Below are 13,206 nucleotides of genomic sequence, written 5' to 3' on the forward strand. Positions count from 1 at the left end.
CTTCTACTGCCAGCACTTTGCTTTCCTTATTCCGAGAGGAGGTAGTCTGGACCAAAATGCCGTCTAGTAAATGCATATCTTTAGTGCTATGAGCACTTCCTCAGTAGAAGAAGTGTTCGACAGTAGCGAAGATGAACAGGTCCCCTACCTGTTAAGGTATTCACCTCAGCCCTCAGCTTTCTGAACATTTATTATTGTTTTCGTCCATACTACCTGCTCCAAAATATGGAAAGCAGAGTTTTACAGTAGAGTAGCGTATACAGGGTGTGTCAAAAAAATGTATACACACTTTGAAGCGTCATAGAAAATATATTTCCCGTTCTACAACGTTAAATTTCTGGAAATGGAAAGGCTAAGGTCCAATTGGCAAAACAAATGTACATTGAAAATGTGATTAATGTTCAAACTGGTGACCTTCAGCATCAATACATTTCTGAGTACGAGTCACCACTGATTCTGTACATCGTACCAAAGTGTCCAATGAGATTTCTGCACACACCGCCTGAATCTCATTCCAAAGTGTGTCCAGGTTACGTGGTTTACGTTTGTACACCTCATCTTTTACTGTGCCCCATAATAAGAAATCCAGCGGCGTGAGGTATGGAGAGCGTGCAGGAAACTCGATTGGTCCCCTGCATCCTATCCACTGGCCTGGCACAGTGTGATCCACTGGCCTGGCACATTGTGATCCAGGTACGCTCGTACGTCCCTAAGATAGTGCGCTATATTGTTGGAAATAAAACTCATCATTACCGTATAATGCAGGAATGGCAGGGAATATGGAGTCAGCAACCATTGTTACGCACGTTTCTCCAGTAACAGTACCTTCAAAGCGGAAAGGCCCAATGAGTCCCCTTGGAGACAAACTACACCACACATTTACACCAGGCATATTCACAGCCTTTTCAACTTTAATGTGAGGATTATCTTCAGCCCAGTACACACAATTGTGCCTATTGACAGTTCCATTGAGTTTGAATTGGGCTTCATCCGACCAAATTATGCTACCCATAAATCCCGGTTCACGTCTCACCATCTGCCGAACCCATTCACAAAATTCTAACCTTCGATCTGGATCGTCGTCACTTAGCTGTTGCACCATCCTTGGAATTTACACACGAAACTTGCCTTTCTTCAGAATGCGTAGCACACTACTAGCACTTACATTACTCTCACGTGCCGCTTGTCTTGAAGATTTTTGAGGCGAACGCTGAAACAGTTCAAAGACCGCAGTTGTGGAATCATCACTTGTAGCTGTACGAGGTCGCCCTGATCGACCTTTATGCACATCACACACTGTTCCATGACATGCGAATTTGTCTCGTAGACGTGTAATTGTTAACCTTGAAGGTGGTTCTGTACAATACTAACTTCTCCACTGTCTTCTAACCGCAGATACATTCTCAGACTTCCAGTACCACTTAATTATCTGCTTCCGCGCTTCAAGGCTCAAACGCACGTCCGCCATGTTGCAGTCACTTCCTTGCCACTGCTGCCACCTGTTGAAGAAACGTAACATTACTTTCTCACAGATATTTAACCTTGTAGAACGGGAAACAAATTGTCTATGACATTTCAAAGTGTGTATACATTTTTTTGACGCACCCTGTATAAAGAAGTACTCGTACCTCTTAAGGTACGCATTTTAGAGCCCTCGTTTGCTGAACTTTGTTCTTCGAATGAGTGTTCCCGTCATATCCCTGAATATTGGCCAATTTTCCTGCGATATCCTGTATAACTTCAGGTTATCGTTGTCTTCTCCACCTATGTCATCAAGGACTCTTCCATTGCGAAGATTGCTGCTTAGTTTCGCGGTCATAGCCACAAACCCAACTTTGCTCACAGATTTTGCACGAAGGTCTGCACTGCGTTGAAGCAGTTGGTTTATGCTCCCTGGAGACTTCCAGTATATTTCCCTTCTCATCGTTTCGAAGCAGTCGTGGAGCAGTCTTCGCTGCAGTCCTTTCTCGTGTTCATTCCAAACAGAATAAATTCTCACCTACCATAACTTATTCCCAACCTGTTGCAGAGGTCTTGGATGGTCTATCTTGCGGAATTAAACCCCATAATTTCAGGTGCGATGGCAGTTGACGGACGATCGGAACAGATGTCGTCATCGATCGATGTTCGCCTGTTTTTGAAACGCTTATACCAGTCGTAAGGGTGTGTCTGACCTAAAACATTGACTTCGAACGCTTGTTTCAGCACCTGGTGCTTTTCTGCACGGGTTTCCAACGAACCTTTGTACAGACACGTTGCTCTTTCAGGCCAGCCATCGCAAAACCGCAAACTCACCGAAAGACGACTGTGGAAATATGTTCGCCAACAACTGGCCGAACCGTTCAGCACATGATTTGGCACCCTGAAACGTAAAGGATGTCTCGGAAGACACCAAGTGCTGTCTCGTTGTATCCATAACCATTTGCCCACAAAATTCTAATTTCCTGAGTATTTGGATATTACCTAGTACTGAGTACATAAAAAAACGTAAAGCTGTCCTCCAGTCGAAGGTGGGTTTGTACACTACAATATTTTATCAGGCATGATACTGTTGGAGGTGTAACGCCCACGGTGCGCCTTGGTGTTTTTCACATAGAGAAACCATTGGTATCGAATGAAACAACGAGTTTTCTTTTAGCAGATCACCATTTATTTATATCCACAACGCGTTTCGAAGGTTTAAACCTGCATCATCAGGTGGATTTATGTGTGTTAACTAGGTTAGCACCCGTTGATCCCTCACGTTGGCTGTATTGTATGCACATATTTTGTTGTTTGTATATAACCGCATTTCTATGCTTTTTCGCCGATTGCTCTGTGTAAAGCAACACACTGTGACAACAGCGTAAAACTAAATATCAGTTTTAGTTCTAGCTTCAAAATTGCCTTAATAGCGATAAGTATTCAAAAAACATTTCATCCCCTATTTTATCCCCTTAAGGATGGAATTTCGAAAAGTCCCTTCTTAAACGTGGCCTACAGTTTAAGATCAGCACCCTCTACAAGTTTCGAGTTTTCTTCCTTAGCTGTTTCAGCTGGGCGGTGATGAGGCAATGAACAAGTCAGGGCCTGTTCCACTCCCTTAGCGGCGGAATTTCCAGAAACACTTAAATGTATTTTTTCATTTCCAACTGAAAAGTCAAATACCTATCCTCAGTCAAATTGAGGAAAATTTCAAGAGTTGTTAAATAGTATGAATATTCCAATGAGCATTTAGTAGTGACTTAGAGTGAAGGAAAGAGAAAAAATAATGAGTAATAGCAGATATTAGTTTAGTGATAAACTTAACACGAAAACCGGGGGGGGGGGGGTGTCCACGAAGTCAACGAAACGAAGAAACTGTCCTACTTTTCAAGAAAATTCATACATGACGGGGGAAGCATGATATCACATGATATCTTGCGAACCATGGATGGAGGGTATCAGACGGATGCCATATTCCTTGACTTCCGGAAAGCGTTTGACTCGGTGCCCTACTGCAGACTCCTAACTAAGGTACAAGCATATGGGATTGGTTCCCAAGTATGTGACTGGCTCGAAGACTTCTTAAGTAACAGGACCCAGTACGTTGTCCTCGATGGTGAGTGTTCATCGGAGGTGAGGGTATCATCTGGAGTGCCCCAGGGAAGTATGGCAGGTCCGCTGTTGTTTTCTATCTACATAAATGATCTTTTGGATAGGGTGGATAGCAATGTGCAGCTGTTTGCTGACGACGCTGTGGTGTACGGAAAGGTGTCGTCGTTGAGTGGCTGTAGGAGGATACAAGATGACTTGGACAGGATTTGTGATTGGTGTAAAGAATGGCAGCTAACTTTAAATATAGATAAATGTAAATTAATGCAGATGAATAGGAAAAAGAATCCTGTAATGTTTGAATACTCCATTAGCAGTGTAGCGCTTGACACAGTCACGTCGATTAAATATTTGGGCGTAACACTGCAGAGCGATATGCAGTGGGACAAGCATGTAATGGCAGTTGTGGGGAATGCGGATAGTCGTCTTCGGTTCATTGGTAGAATTTTGGGAAGATGTGGTTCATCTGTAAAGGGCACCCCTTATAAAACACTAATACGACCTATTCTTGAGTACTGCTCGAGCGTTTTGGATCCCTATCAGGTCGGATTGAGGGAGGACATAGAAGCAATTCAGAGGCGGGCTGCTAGATTTGTTACTGGTAGGTTTGATCATCACGCGAGTGTTACGGAAATGCTTCAGGAACTCGGGTGGGAGTCTCTGGAGGAAAGGTGGCGTTCTTTTCGTGAATCGCTACTGAGGAAATTTAGAGAACCAGCATTTGGGGCTGACTGAAGTACAATTTTACTGCCGCCAACTTACATTCCGCGGAAAAACCATAAAGATAAGAGAGATTAGGGCTCGTACAGAGGCATATAGGCAGTCATTTTTCCCTCGTTCTGTTTGGAAGTGGAACAGGGAGAGAAGATGCTAGTTGTGGTACGAGGTACCCTCCGCCACGCCCCGTATGGTGGATTGCGGAGTATGTATGTAGATCTAGATGTAAAACGGGGGGGGGGGGGGGGTCCACGAAGTCAACGAAATGAAGAAATTGTCCTACTTTTCAAGAAAATTCATACATGACGGGGAAAGCTAGCAGGACATAAGCAAGATACTCACACGGACAACAAGTCACTCCTGGCCAAAAGAAGTTTACTACCATTTTAGCCCTTAATTCGAAGATGTGATTTCAGAGAATTTACTGTTGGGGCATCGCACTGTAAGAAAGTGAACGACGGCATGTGTGAAATGGGGATAAGAAGAGACATAAGATGTGCTGCTATAGAAGAATATTGAAAATTAAATGGATTGATAAAGCAAAAATTAAGGACTTTCTCTGCACAAACGACACGTGGAAAATATTGACTTTAAGAAGGGACAGATTGACAGAATATGTTTTTAGATACGAAGGAACTACTTCTGTCGTACAGAGAGAGCTTTACAGTATAAAAGCTGTAGGGGTAGACAGAGATTGGAATATATCCAAAGAATAACTGGGGACGTATGTTGCAAGTACTACTTTGAAGTGAGGAGGATGGCACAGGAGAAGAATTCGTGGTGGGCTGCTTCAAACAAGTCTTAAGACTCCTGACCCCCCCCCCCCCACTCCCCCACCCCTTACCAAAAAGTGCAGTTTGCTACAAAAATGCCTTCAATATGCGTGGTAAAGTATTACATATTTGTGTATGTGAAATACACTGCTGGCCATTAAAATTGCTACACCAAGAAGAAATGCAGATGATAAACGCATATTCATTGGACAAATATATTATACTAGAACTGACATGTGATTACATTTTCACGCAATTTGGGTGCATAGATCCTGAGAAATTAGTACCCAGAACAACCACCTCTGGCCGTAATAACGGCCTTGATACGCCTGGGCATTGAGTCAAACAGAGCTTCGATGGCGTGTACAGGTACAGCTGCCCATGCAGCTACAACACGATACCACAGTTCATCAAGAGTAGTGACTGGCGTAGCGTGATGAGCCAGTTGCTCGGCCACCATTGACCAGACGTTTTCAATTGGAGAGAGATATGGAGAATGTGCTGTCCAGAGCAGCAGTCGAACACTTTCTATATCCAGAAAGGCCCGTACAGGACCTGCAACATGCGGTCGAGCATTATCCTGCTGAAACGTAGGGTTTCGCAGGGATCGAAAGAAGGGTAGAGCAACGGGTCGCAACATATCTGAAATGTAACGTCTACTGTTCAAAGTGCCGTCAATGCGAACAAGAGGTGACCGAGACGTGTAACCAATGGCACCCCACACCATCACGCCGGGTGATACGCCAGTACTGCGGTGGCGAATACACGCTTCCAATGTGCATTCACAGCGATGTCACCAAACACGGATGCGACCATCATGATGCTGTAAACAGAGCCTGGATTCATCCGAAAAAATGACGTTTTGCCATTCGTGCACCCAGGTTCGTCGTCGAGTACACCATCGGAGGCGCTCCCGTCTGTGATGCAGCGTCAAGGGTAACCGCAGCCATGGTCTCCGAGGTGATAGTCCATGCTGCTGCAAACGTCTTCGAACATGTTCGTGCAGATGGTTGTTGTCTTGTAAACGTCCCCATCTGTTGATTCAGGGAGCGTGACGTGGCTGCACGATCCGTGACAGCCTTGCGGATAAGATGCCTGTCATTTCGACTTCTAGTGATATGAGGCCGTTGTGATCCAGCACGGCGCTCCGTAATACCCTCCCGAACCCACCGATTCCATATTCTGCTAACAGTCATTGGATCTCGACCAACGCGAGCAGCAATGTCGCGATACGATAAACCGCAATCGCGATAGGCTACAATCTGACCTTTATCAAAGTCGGAAATGTGATGGTACGCATTTCTCCTCCTGACACGAGGCATCACAACAACGTTTCACCAGGTAAGGCCGGTCAACTGCTGTTTGTGTATGAGAAATCGGTTGAAAACATTCCTCGTGTCAGCACGTTGTAGGTGTCGCCACCGGCGCCAATCTTGTGTGAATGTTCTGAAAAGCTAATCATTTGCGTATCACAGCATCTTCTTCTTGTCGGTTAAATTTCGCGTCTGTTGCACGTCATCTTCGTTGTGTAGCAATTTTAATGGCCAGTAGTGTATATCTATCTAGCACTCGAATTGTAAAAGAATTCAACGAGGTTTGCCCAGAAAGCAATGCACCTCTTTTTTTTTCTCTCAGCCGAAACCAATGCTACGAACGCGAAACGTTACGTATGTATCACTTTAACTCTCCTGAGTAAGCGTACCAAGTTTCCGTCACTTTCGACAGATAGCGTAGCTGCAGGACAATTCCAAAATGGCGTCCGTAGGTGATGTACTTCGACCACAAATATAATAGACTGGACCTGACGTCATTTTCGTGGCTCCAACATCTCTGGGCTAAAGTCACGTGAATGTTGGCAAAGCATGGTTGTTTCGTGTTGCGCTTATGGCTGTACTCAGCGTTTTGTCGGGGGAAATGGCATTACATTTCAAGTGTAAGTGTTTCTATGATAGCGCAGATGCGTTTAATTAAATCTGATGAAGTGACTTTTATATGTTTTTTTACACTTAAAATAGGGTATCACGTAATTTAAAGTGTTGAAAGTAATGCCTGTAAAGTCAGACTCATATTACATTTTGGGAAGTATCTGCGATAATTCGGTTACAGAAGTAAGTATAACTGTTTCTCGTCCCTACTCATAGGTTCCCTATGGATGAAAACCGAAGGCAGCTTTCGATACAGGCCCTGAAACGGAAAAACTATAAGCCATCTGCACATACGCCCCTTTTTGTATATACAAGTGAGATTATAATAAAGTAAGAGCACCTATAGTCGACACATAAAGAGAATTTTTTCTACCTTCTAATACTATTAAATAAATTTAGGCTCCAAAATTATTTTCTGAAACTTCAAAGTGTCACCTTTCATCTAAAATGTCATTTTTTTTAACTGCTAGTTTAAACTTTTGTAAAAATAGTAGGAACTGAACCTTTGAAGTGCACCTAAAATTGATTGAAATGGACCTACTCCTAAAGTCAACAATTTTGGCACCTATAGTTGACATAATTTCGAAATCCCATTTTCTTTTATAAGTGACTAGAGCTCAAAACGCGGCGGATCCAATGTTTAAAGTTTTGACACGAGCCCACTCTTACTGTTTAAAAGAATTTTAACGACATTTTACTTTAATTGATAGTTTATAGTAATTTCGTCCCGTTGCCCACCAGAGGGGCGTTCGATGTATTTGTTAGATTTTATAAATGGTACTGTGAACAAATCCAGGTCGAATGTAGTTCTGATATAATTTTTCGCAAATAAAAAAAGTAATTTTTGTTGGAACCGTTCGGCAGTCAATTGAGAAATGTGGGTAAAATACGATACAAACATAGGATGGCAGAGCGCTGATTTGAAATCCCGCCACGTTTTGCCAACAGTCACGTGGTTTGTGTTGGAGCCACACCAGCCCTATAGCTTCTGTACAGCAAGGCCAGTCTACTAGTATCTAGGTGATGTACGTTACAAGCAACGTGCCGTCATTGAATTTCCCACTGCATAGACAGAAAATGTGGCGAATATTCACAAACGCTTGTGCGATGTCTATGGAGCACCTACTGTCGACAGAGTTACAGTTGGTCGCTGAGCACAGAGGGTGAGGTCTTCAGAAGGCGGTTCGGCGGAGCTCCACGATGTGCAGCGGTCGGGGTTGTCATTTGCAATGACAAACGCATTACGACTCGGCAATTGGTGCTGAATCTGTCAATCAGCAAAGGAAATGCGGATGCGGACTGCTGAACACATTTCAAAACAGGGTTGGGCAGTGTTACCCCATCCGCCCTATAGCCATCAGCTAGCCCCCTTGGACTTCCACTTGTTTGGGGCATTAAAGGATGCCACTCGTGGAAGACATTTTGAGGACGATGAGGAGGTGATTCACACAGTAAAACACTGGCTCCGCCACCGGAACAACGATTGGTACCGACAGTGCATTCTAAAATGGTTCAAATGGCTCTGAGCACTATGGGACTTAACATCTGAAGTCATCAGTCCCCTAGACCTTAGAATTACTGAAGGACGTAACACACATCCACGCCCGAGGCAGGATTGGAAACTGCGACCGTAGCGGTTACGCGGTTCCAGACTGAAGTGCCTAGAACCGCTCGGCCACAGCGGCCGGCCAGGGCATTCTCGCCCTGGTTTCGCACTGGAGGAAGGCCATAGAACGGGATGTAGATTACGTGCAAAAATAGTGTGTGGATAAAACACTACTCTTTCGTGTGTGTAATTCTCATTATGTTCAATAAAGGATAGTTAAAGAAAAAAATGCGGTGCATTACTTTCTAGGCAACCCTCAATATATCTCACTGTACATTTCTTTCGATACATGTTTTTTTTGTGTTATGGTATAACATGAATTGTCAAATCACAGTGATAATATTATTGTATCGTGGGCAGAGACGGTAATTAACATCTCGAGCTGTGAATACGTGATTGGCATTCCCAGAATAGATTATATTGTAATCTTAACGCAGACTGCATTTACTTCCAGACACTTTACCCTCCACGTTTCCTGTCTAATGAATACAAGTTTACATATATTTCTTTACTTTTTCAGTGGTCGAACCGAAAAGATTGAGGGCGCATTGTTCGGTGGTATAACGACCTCATTAGATTTATTTGCCCATCCTTTCCTCATACGTATACTTATACGTAAAAACTTTGTCATACTTACATGTCATCTATCAATGGTCTAATGTCGACAGTCCCATCATTAAATTTTCACGATTAATTTGCTCAGAAATGCATGCTGACATATAATCACTCAGGATTATACAGTATTTCGTCTAAGAAGGGACTATCCTTTATTCATCGTCATTGGAGCTTCCTCCTGCTCATCACGGTATTCGAGTTATGCAGAATTTGTTTGTATTCGTAGTCTCTTCATATCGACACTTACTTAGAAAATTATTGATTGAAATATCTCGCTCTTTAGAGACAAGGAGAAGCGTTTGAATGGATGTCTATATTTAGACATCAGCTCACGTCCCAGTGACACGTGATTGACTCATCCGCTCACCTTATCTGATAGCCAGTCCTGCTGTTAAGTCATACCTGGCGATAAGACCGCATCCTGTCAGTAAGAAGGCAATTAGCAGGAGAACCAAGATTATTACTCTGGAAAACTGCACTGTACTCTCCTAGCATTTAACCATTCCGATGCTTGCTGATTATCCGACCACCTTTGTGACTGGATTCAGAAATTTCTAACAGATATAAGTCATCAAGACGTTTTTAACGGGATGAAATCGTCAAATGGAGAAGTAATTTCAGGAATACCTACAGAAAGAGTACTAAGGCCGCTGTTGTTCACGATATATGCACTGAAGAGCCAAAGAAACTGCTACACCTGCCTACTATTGAGTAGGGCCACTGCGAGCACGCAGAAGTGCCGCAACAAGACGTGGCATATACTCGACTAATGTCTGAAGTAGTGTCGGAGGGAAATGACACCATGAATCCTGCAGGACTGTCCATAAATACGTAAGACTACGAGGGGTGGAGATGTCTTCTGAATAGCACATTGGACTGTTGATGACTGGAAGCATGTTGCCCGGTCAGACGAGTCTCGTTTCAAATTGTATCGAGCGGGTGGACGTGGACGGGTGTGGAGACAACATCACGAATCCACGGACACTGCATGTCAGCAGGGGACTGTTCAAGCTGGTGGAGGTTCTGTAATGGTGTGGGGCGTGTGCAGTTGGAGTGATATGGAACCCGTGACACGTCTAGATACGACTCTGACGGGTGACACGTACGAAAGTATCCTGTCTGGTCATCTGCATCCATTCATGTCCATTATGCATTCCGACGGACTTGGGCAATTCCAGCAGGACAATGCGACACCCCACACGCCCAAAATTGCTGCAGAGTGGATCCAGGAACACTGTTATATGTGTAAACGCTTTCGTTGACCACTAAACTCCCCAGACGTGAACATTATTGAGCACATCTGGGATGCCTTGCAACGTGCTGTTTAGAAGAGATCTCCCCACGCCCGTACTCTTACGGATTTACGGACAGCCCTGCAGGATTCGTGGCGTCACTTCTCTCCAGCAATATTTCAGACATTAGTCGAGGCCATGCCACGTCGTGTTGCGGCACTTCTGCGTGCTCGCATGAGCCCTACACTATATTAGGCAGCTGTACCAGTTTGTTTGGCTCTTCAGCGTAGTTAAAAAACACATTAGTACTTAGTAGCGAAACTCCGTACCGCAGCCCCATCAGGTTTCGCGGTTTACCACTAGGTGGATAGCCTGTCGAAAACCAAACACTGATCAAGCTTGAAAACAGGAAGAAGGTGTACTGAACTTCCAAAAAGAAGAAAAATGAAAACAGAGAACAGTCCAAGCTCAAGACATACAACATCGAGAGAATTGCTGAAGCCGGAGCGTCGTGGTTGCGTGGCCACGGTGTCAGACTGCAAAGCCGGACACTCGTGTTCAAACCTTCCTCGTCCACTTTTTCTTTTCTTCCACAAACTTATAACTTACGAACTGTTCGTACGTAGATTGACGTGTCCGTTCTCCTTTTGTAGTCTTGGCAGTATTGTTATCCTACACGTAGCTTACAGAATATGAGTCATGGGGTAAGAATGCATTACCGTCGCAAGTACACTTCGTGTATAGCGAGAGGAGGCGAGGTGTTGCGTTCATGTCTCACAGAAATGAAAACAACAGATAAACGGGTGTGAACTATGTTAGAACGAAGGAATTCAAGAGTCAAAATTTCCAACACGGAATGCAAGAGTGAAACTTGTGAAGAACAAATAGGAGATATCTACGTCTGGCGGTCCCTTCCCTACATCTCGCTGTTGCAGACGGACGTCACACCACGATACACGCACACATCTGACTACAGCGAACAGAGACGTCAGTGAGAGGACGGACAGTTCATTTTTGTTGTTGTTGTTGTTGTGGTCTTCAGTCCTGAGACTGGTTTGATGTAGCTCTCCATACTACTCTGTCCTGTACAAGCTGCTTCATCTCCCAGTACGTACTGCAGCCTACATGCTTCTGAATCTGCTTCGTGTATTCATTTCTTGGTCTCCCTCTACGATTTTTACCCTCCACACTGCCCTCCAATACTAAATTGGTGATCCCTTGATGCCTCAGAACATGTCCTACCAACCGATCCCTTCTTCTAGTCAAGTTGTGCCACAAATTTCTCTTCTCCCCAATTCTGTTCAATACCTCCTTATTATTTGTGTCATCTATCCATCTAATCTTCAGCATCCTTCTGTAATACCACATTTCGAAAGCTTCTATTCTCTTCTTGTCTAAACTATTTATTTTCCATGTTTCACTTCCATACATGGCTACACTCCATACAAATACTTTCAGAAACGACTTCCTGACACTTAAATTCAGACTCGATGTTAACAAATTTCTCTTCTTCAGAAACGCCTTCCTTCCCATTGCCAGTCTACATTTTATATCCTCCCTACTTCGACCATCATCAGTTATTTTGCTCCCCAAATACCAAAACTGCTTTACTACTTTAAGTGTCTCATTTCCTAATCTAATTCCCTCAGCATCACCCGACTTAATTCGGCTACATTCCATTATCCTCGTTTTGCTTTTGTTGTTGTTCATCTTATACCCTCCTTTCAAGACATTGCCGATTCCGTTCAACTGCTGTTCCAAGTCCTTTGCTGCCTCTGACAGAATTACAATGTCATCGGCGAATCTTAAAGTTTTTATTTCTTCTCCATGGATTTTAATACCTACTTCGAATTTTTCTTTTGTTTCCTTTACTGCTTGCTCATTATACAAATTGAATAATATCTGGGAGAGGCTACAAACCTATCTCACTCCCTTCCCAACCACTGCTTCCCTTTCATGTCCCTTGACTCTTATAACTGCCATCTGATGACTGTACAAATTGTAAATAGCCTTTCGCTCCCTGTATTGTACCCCTGCTACCTTCAGAATTTGGAAGAGAGTATTCCAGTCAACATGGTCAAAAGCTTTCTCTAAGTCTACAAATGCTAGAAACGTGGGTTTGCCTTTTCTTAATCTAGCTTCTAAGATAAATTGTAGGGTCAGTATGGCCTCACGTGTTCCAACATGTCTACGGAATCCAAACTGATTTTCCTCGAGGTCGGCTTCTGCCAGTTTTTCCTTTCTTCCCTAAAGAATTCGCGTTAGTATTTTGCAGCTGTGACTTATTAAACTGATATTTCGGTAATTTTCACATCTGTCAACACCTGCCTTCTTTGGGGTTGGAATTATTATATTCTTCTTGAAGTCTGAGGGTATTCCGCCTGTCTCATACATTTTGCTCACCAGATGGTTGAGGTTTGTCTGGACTGGCTCTCCCAAGGCTGTCTGTAGTTCTAATGGAATGTTATCTACTCCCGGGGTCTTGTTTCGACTTAGGTCTTTCAGTGCTCTGTCAAACTCTTCACGCAGTATCACATCTCCCATTTCATAATTTTGTGAAAAAGAAGTTGTGCACGAGGGAGGTTTGAACCCAGACCTCCTCCTTCGCAGTCCCACACCGTGTCTGCAGAAAAACGATAGTGTTACTATTCAAGCACTTTAGTTATTGTACATCTTGAACTTGGCCCGCTCACTGTTTTATTTTGCTATTTTTTTCACAGTTCAATACACCTTCTTAGTGTTTTCGTTCTTGATCTGTATTCTAT

The sequence above is a fragment of the Schistocerca serialis genome, chromosome 10, assembly GCF_023864345.2.
Source record: "Schistocerca serialis cubense isolate TAMUIC-IGC-003099 chromosome 10, iqSchSeri2.2, whole genome shotgun sequence".
NCBI classification, from domain to species: Eukaryota; Metazoa; Arthropoda; class Insecta; order Orthoptera; family Acrididae; genus Schistocerca; species Schistocerca serialis.